General features: G+C 45.0%; 5 non-coding genes across 5 annotated transcripts; all 5 read right to left on the bottom strand.

Moving 5' to 3' along the window:
• Positions 1-882: 882 nt before the first annotated feature.
• trnae-cuc (transfer RNA glutamic acid (anticodon CUC)) lies at positions 883-954 on the bottom strand. The gene has a single exon. It is a non-coding gene; the product is annotated as a tRNA-Glu (tRNA).
• A 1,825-nt stretch (positions 955-2,779) lies between these two features.
• On the bottom strand, positions 2,780-2,851 carry trnae-cuc (transfer RNA glutamic acid (anticodon CUC)). The gene has a single exon. It is a non-coding gene; the product is annotated as a tRNA-Glu (tRNA).
• Positions 2,852-3,720: 869 nt separating this feature from the next.
• Positions 3,721-3,792, bottom strand: trnae-uuc (transfer RNA glutamic acid (anticodon UUC)). The gene has a single exon. It is a non-coding gene; the product is annotated as a tRNA-Glu (tRNA).
• Positions 3,793-4,677: 885 nt separating this feature from the next.
• trnae-cuc (transfer RNA glutamic acid (anticodon CUC)) lies at positions 4,678-4,749 on the bottom strand. The gene has a single exon. It is a non-coding gene; the product is annotated as a tRNA-Glu (tRNA).
• An 868-nt stretch (positions 4,750-5,617) lies between these two features.
• Positions 5,618-5,689, bottom strand: trnae-uuc (transfer RNA glutamic acid (anticodon UUC)). Its single transcript has one exon. It is a non-coding gene; the product is annotated as a tRNA-Glu (tRNA).
• Positions 5,690-6,000: the final 311 nt, after the last annotated feature.

The raw sequence follows: 6,000 nt of genomic DNA, 5'->3' as shown, positions 1-6,000 counted from the left end.
TCTCCTTCTTCTGATTGTTGACAAGGTTCAAGCAGAGTCAAGCACATACTAGAAACCAAAAAAAAAAGATACACAATTTTTTGTGGAAGCCGTCAACTTCTTAGCAGGAAGAAGACGGACACAGGCATCACCAACCTGTGCCACACAGCCGTTCACAGCTTTCAAGTTAACTTTTAAAAAAAAAATTGCCAAATGAAGAAGAGCAACATTCCATTCTTCTCTTATAAAGATTTCGTGTCTGCTAAACATGCTCAAAGTTCCGAATACAACTAAACCCAGATTTTTTTTTCGAAGTCGTCTACTCTGACTTTAACACTGTGCAACAATGCTATAGTCCATTCCACTAGATTTCATCAGATTGTTATCACAGAGACAGCAGTAGATCCTTTAAACTTGAGGGAAGGAAACGGAGCGACAGCCAACAGCATCGAAATATTGACAAAGGCTTTTAAAGAGACAATACCATTCAGACAGTCTTTTTACAGAGACAGTGAAAACAAAATAATTTTTACGATGGAATAATGTGTCTCACTCCTGATTTTTTCTCATTTCCCCCTTTTGTGTTCCAAGTGGTTTAATTTGCGTTACACGCGACCATGAGACTCCCAATGACCCAATGTTGACAGCATCTTCAGACAGAAAATCTTCCCACAAACTTTGATCAGCGTCAACACTTTTTAAAGAAAAATAGGCATTTTACAGAAGGCATCAAAGTGCATTGTGTGTCGCTCGAATGGCTTGTTAGATTAAAGAATGATCGGCTGCCCGCTGCTCGATTAGCATTTATGGTGGCGAAAAAGCAAATGTTGATCAGGAACAAGCATTGGGCTCAGTGGTGGGACATTCGTTGGGACCAGAACGACGAGCACCAAGAAAGCAATCTTCCCTGAACGGGAATCGAACCCGGGCCGTGGCAGTGAGAGCGCCGAATCCTAACCACTAGACCACCAGGGAAGCTACGGCTGATGCATGCGAGAGAGGAGTCCAACCTTTTCTTTCCTAATTGTCCCTTTGAAATTCAGGTCTCTTTCGATCCAAAAAAAAGCTGCTGGCCCAAAATGGCATTTTCTTTTAGTACATCGGAACATGGAACATTCACGGCACAGCGGGAGGCCATTCGGCCCATCGTGTTTGTGACGGTCATCGAACAACATAAAACACTGGTTCAGACAATGACAGCACCAAGTTCGGGTAGGCATGCACACAAAATGGATGAAAGATGATGGACTTTGAGAGAAGATGGGTTTTGCAGATGCAAGGATAAATAAACTGAAAGAGCTCATCAGCCTGCTTCTTTCAGATACTGAATGTCTTTATGCTCAAGAGATGTTCTCACTGCCTCAGGCCCATTATATCCAGTCGCACACTCCTTCCAATTTTGCACACCTCCCTTCGCTTTGAAACCGTGCATTTTTTTTTACACTGGGCCTCATTTTGAAGAAAGCGGTGCTGTGATCAGCTGGTGTTGTTAAGGAGATGTAGTGGCAGAAGAGACATAAAAGTCTAAAAAACAGTGACTGTTCTGACACTGTGAGCTATAGTTAAAGGTTGGCGACAATTAGAGTGTCAGGCAGCAGATCTTTTCCAAATCTGTTAGAAATGGCAACAAAAACCTTCCCACAAACTTTGATCAGCGTCACGACTCTTTAAAAATAAATACTGGCATTTTACAGAAGGCAAGAAAGTACATTGTGTGTCACTCTAATGGGTTGTGAGATAAAGGAATGATGGGCAGCCCCTTGTTGCAACCACAGCAGTGTAAAACTGATAGCGATCAGGAGCAATCACTGGCATCAGAACGAACAGCACTTTGCAAATAACGTTCCCTGACCGGGAATCGAACACGGGCCGTGACTGTGAAAGCGCCGAATCCTAACCACTAGACCACCAGGGAAGCACATAGCACGCTCTTGCAGGCCATCAGTCCAAGCCTCTTTTTCCTATTTGTCTCTGCATTTCACGTCCCTTTCTCCCCAAACAAGCTGCTCGGCCAAAATGGCATTTTATTTTCGTACATAGAAACACAGAACATTCAGGGCACAGAAGGAGGCCATTCGGCCCATCGTGTCTGCGACGGTCATCGAAGAACATGAAACACTTGTTCAGACAATGACAGCACCAAGTTCGGGTCGGCATGCACTCGAAATGGATGAAAGATGTTGGGCATTGAGGGACGATGGGTTTTGCTGATGCCAGGAGAAATAAACTCAAAGATCTCATCTCCCTCCTTTCAGGTACTGATAATGTTCAAGAGATGTTCTCACTGCCTCAGGCCCATTATCTCCAGTCGCACACTCCTTCCAATCTTGCACATCTTCCTCAGCTTTGAAAACGCTCATTTTTTACACTGGAATTCAATTTGAAGAAAGAGGTGCTGTGATTAGTTGGTGTTGTTAAGGAGATGTCGTGCCAGGAGAGACATAAATGGCTAATGAGAACAGTTACTGTTCTGACACTGTGAGCTACAGTTAAAGGTTGGCGACAATTAAAGTGACAAGCAACAGGTCTTTTCCGAATCTTGGGAGAAATGGCAAAAAAAATCTTCCCACAAACTTTGATCAGCGTCAACACATTTTAAAGAAATGTAGGCATTTTACAGAAGGCATGAAAGTGCATTGTATGTCGCTCTAATGGCTTGTTAGATTAAAGAATGATCGGCTGCCCGCTGCTCGATTAGCATTTATGTTGGCGAAAAAGCTAATGTTGATCAGGAGCAAGCATTGGGCTCAGTGATGGGACATTCGTTGGCACCAGAACGACGAGCACCAAGAAAGCAATCTTCCCTGACCGGGAATCGAACCCGGGCCGCGGCGGTGAGAGCGCCGAATCCTAACCACTAGACCACCAGGGAAGCGACGGCTGATGCATGCGAGAGAGGAGTCCAACCTTTTCTTTCCTAATTGTCCCTTTGAAATTCAGGTCTCTTTCGATCCAAAAAAAAGCTGCTCGCCCAAAATGGCACTTTCTTTTCGCACATTGGAACATAGAACATTCACGGCACAGTGGGAGGCCATTCGGCCCATCGTGTTTGTGACGGTCATCGAACAACATAAAACACTGGTTCAGACAATGACAGCACCAAGTTCGGGTAGGCATGCACACAAAATGGATGAAAGATGATGGACTTTGAGAGACGATGGGTTTTGCAGATGCCAGGATAAATAAACTGAAAGAGCTCATCAGCCTGCTTCTTTCAGATACTGAATGTCTTTATGCTCAAGAGATGTTCTCACTGCCTCAGGCCCATTATATCCAGTCGCACACTCCTTCCAATCTTGCACACCTCCCTTCGCTTTGAAACCGTGCATTTTTTTTTACACTGGGCCTCATTTTGAAGAAAGCGGTGCTGTGATCAGCTGGTGTTGTTAAGGAGATGTAGTGGCAGAAGAGACATAAAAGTCTAAAAAAACAGTGACTGTGCTGACACTGTGAGCTATAGTTAAAGGTTGGCGACAATTAGAGTGTCAGGCAGCAGATCTTTTCCAAATCTGTTAGAAATGGCAACAAAAACCTTCCCACAAACTTTGATCAGCGTCACGACTCTTTAAAAATAAATACTGGCATTTTACAGAAGGCAAGAAAGTACATTGTGTGTCACTCTAATGGGTTGTGAGATAAAGGAATGATGGGCAGCCCCTTGTTGCAACCACAGCAGTGTAAAACTGATAGCGATCAGGAGCAATCACTGGCATCAGAACGAACAGCACTTTGCAAATAACGTTCCCTGACCGGGAATCGAACCCGGGCCGCGGCGGTGAAAGCGCCAAATCCTAACCACTAGACCACCAGGGAAGCACATGGCACGATCTTGCAGGCCATCAGTCCAAGCCTCTTTTTCCTATTTGTCTCTGCATTTCACGTCCCTTTCTCCCCAAACAAGCTGCTCGGCCAAAATGGCATTTTCTTTTCGTACATGGAAACACAGAACATTCAGGGCACAGAAGGAGGCCATTCGGCCCATCGTGTCTGCGACGGTCATCGAAGAACATGAAACACTTGTTCAGACAATGACAGCACCAAGTTCGGGTCGGCATGCACTCGAAATGGATGAAAGATGTTGGGCATTGAGGGACGTTGGGTTTTGCTGATGCCAGGAGAAATAAACTCAAAGATCTCATCTCCCTCCTTTCAGGTACTGATAATGTTCAAGAGATGTTCTCACTGCCTCAGGCCCATTATCTCCAGTCGCACACTCCTTCCAATCTTGCACATCTTCCTTTGCTTTGAAAACGCTCATTTTTTAGACTGGAATTCAATTTGAAGAAAGAGGTGCTGTGATTAGTTGGTATTGTTAAGGAGATGTCGTGCCAGGAGAGACATAAATGGCTAATGAGAACAGTTACTGTTCTGACACTGTGAGCTACAGTTAAAGGTTGGCGACAATTAAAGTGACAAGCAACAGGTCTTTTCCGAATCTTGGGAGAAATGGCAACAAAAATCTTCCCACAAACTTTGATCAGCGTCAACACATTTTAAAGCAATGTAGGCATTTTACAGAAGGCATGAAAGTGCATTGTATGTCGCTCTAATGGCTTGTTAGATTAAAGAATGATCGGCTGCCCGCTGCTCGATTAGCATTTATGTTGGCGAAAAAGCTAATGTTGATCAGGAGCAAGCATTGGGCTCAGTGATGGGACATTCGTTGGCACCAGAACAACGAGCACCAAGAAAGCAATCTTCCCTGACCGGGAATCGAACCCGGGCCGCGGCGGTGAGAGCGCCGAATCCTAACCACTAGACCACCAGGGAAGCTACGGCTAATGCATGCGAGAGAGGAGTCCAACCTTTTCTTTCCTAATTGTCCCTTTGAAATTCAGGTCTCTTTCGATCCAAAAAAAAGCTGCTCGCCCAAAATGGCATTTTCTTTTAGCACATTGGAACATAGAACATTCACGGCACAGTGGGAGGCCATTCGGCCCATCGTGTCTGTGACGGTCATCGAACAACATAAAACACTGGTTCAGACAATGACAGCACCAAGTTCGGGTAGGCATGCACACAAAATGGATGAAAGATGATGGACTTTGAGAGACGATGGGTTTTGCAGATGCCAGGATAAATAAACTGAAAGAGCTCATCAGCCTGCTTCTTTCAGATACTGAATGTCTTTATGCTCAAGAGATGTTCTCACTGCCTCAGGCCCATTATATCCAGTCGCACACTCATTCCAATCTTGCACACCTCCCTTCGCTTTGAAACCGTGCATTTTTTTTTACACTGGGCCTCATTTTGAAGAAAGCGGTGCTGTGATCAGCTGGTGTTGTTAAGGAGATGTAGTGGCAGAAGAGACATAAAAGTCTAAAAAACAGTGACTGTGCTGACACTGTGAGCTATAGTTCAAGGTTGGCGACAATTAGAGTGTCAGGCAGCAGATCTTTTCCAAATCTGTTAGAAATGGCAACAAAAACCTTCCCACAAACTTTGATCAGCGTCACGACTCTTTAAAAATAAATACTGGCATTTTACAGAAGGCAAGAAAGTACATTGTGTGTCACTCTAATGGGTTGTGAGATAAAGGAATGATGGGCAGCCCCTTGTTGCAACCACAGCAGTGTAAAACTGATAGCGATCAGGAGCAATCACTGGCATCAGAACGAACAGCACTTTGCAAATAACGTTCCCTGACCGGGAATCGAACCCGGGCCGCGGCGGTGAAAGCGCCGAATCCTAACCACTAGACCACCAGGGAAGCACATGGCACGATCTTGCAGGCCATCAGTCCAAGCCTCTTTTTCCTATTTGTCTCTGCATTTCACGTCCCTTTCTCCCCAAACAAGCTGCTCGGCCAAAATGGCATTTTCTTTTCGTACATAGAAACACAGAACATTCAGGGCACAGAAGGAGGCCATTCGGCCCATCGTGTCTGCGACGGTCATCGAAGAACATGAAACACTTGTTCAGACAATGACAGCACCAAGTTCGGGTCGGCATGCACTCGAAATGGATGAAAGATGTTGGGCATTGAGGGACGATGGGTTTTGCTGATGCCAGGAGAAATAA

Source organism: Heptranchias perlo, chromosome 2 (genome assembly GCF_035084215.1).
Source record: "Heptranchias perlo isolate sHepPer1 chromosome 2, sHepPer1.hap1, whole genome shotgun sequence".
In the NCBI taxonomy this organism is placed as follows: Eukaryota; Metazoa; Chordata; class Chondrichthyes; order Hexanchiformes; family Hexanchidae; genus Heptranchias; species Heptranchias perlo.
This window is presented reverse-complemented; position numbering and strand designations above follow the sequence as displayed.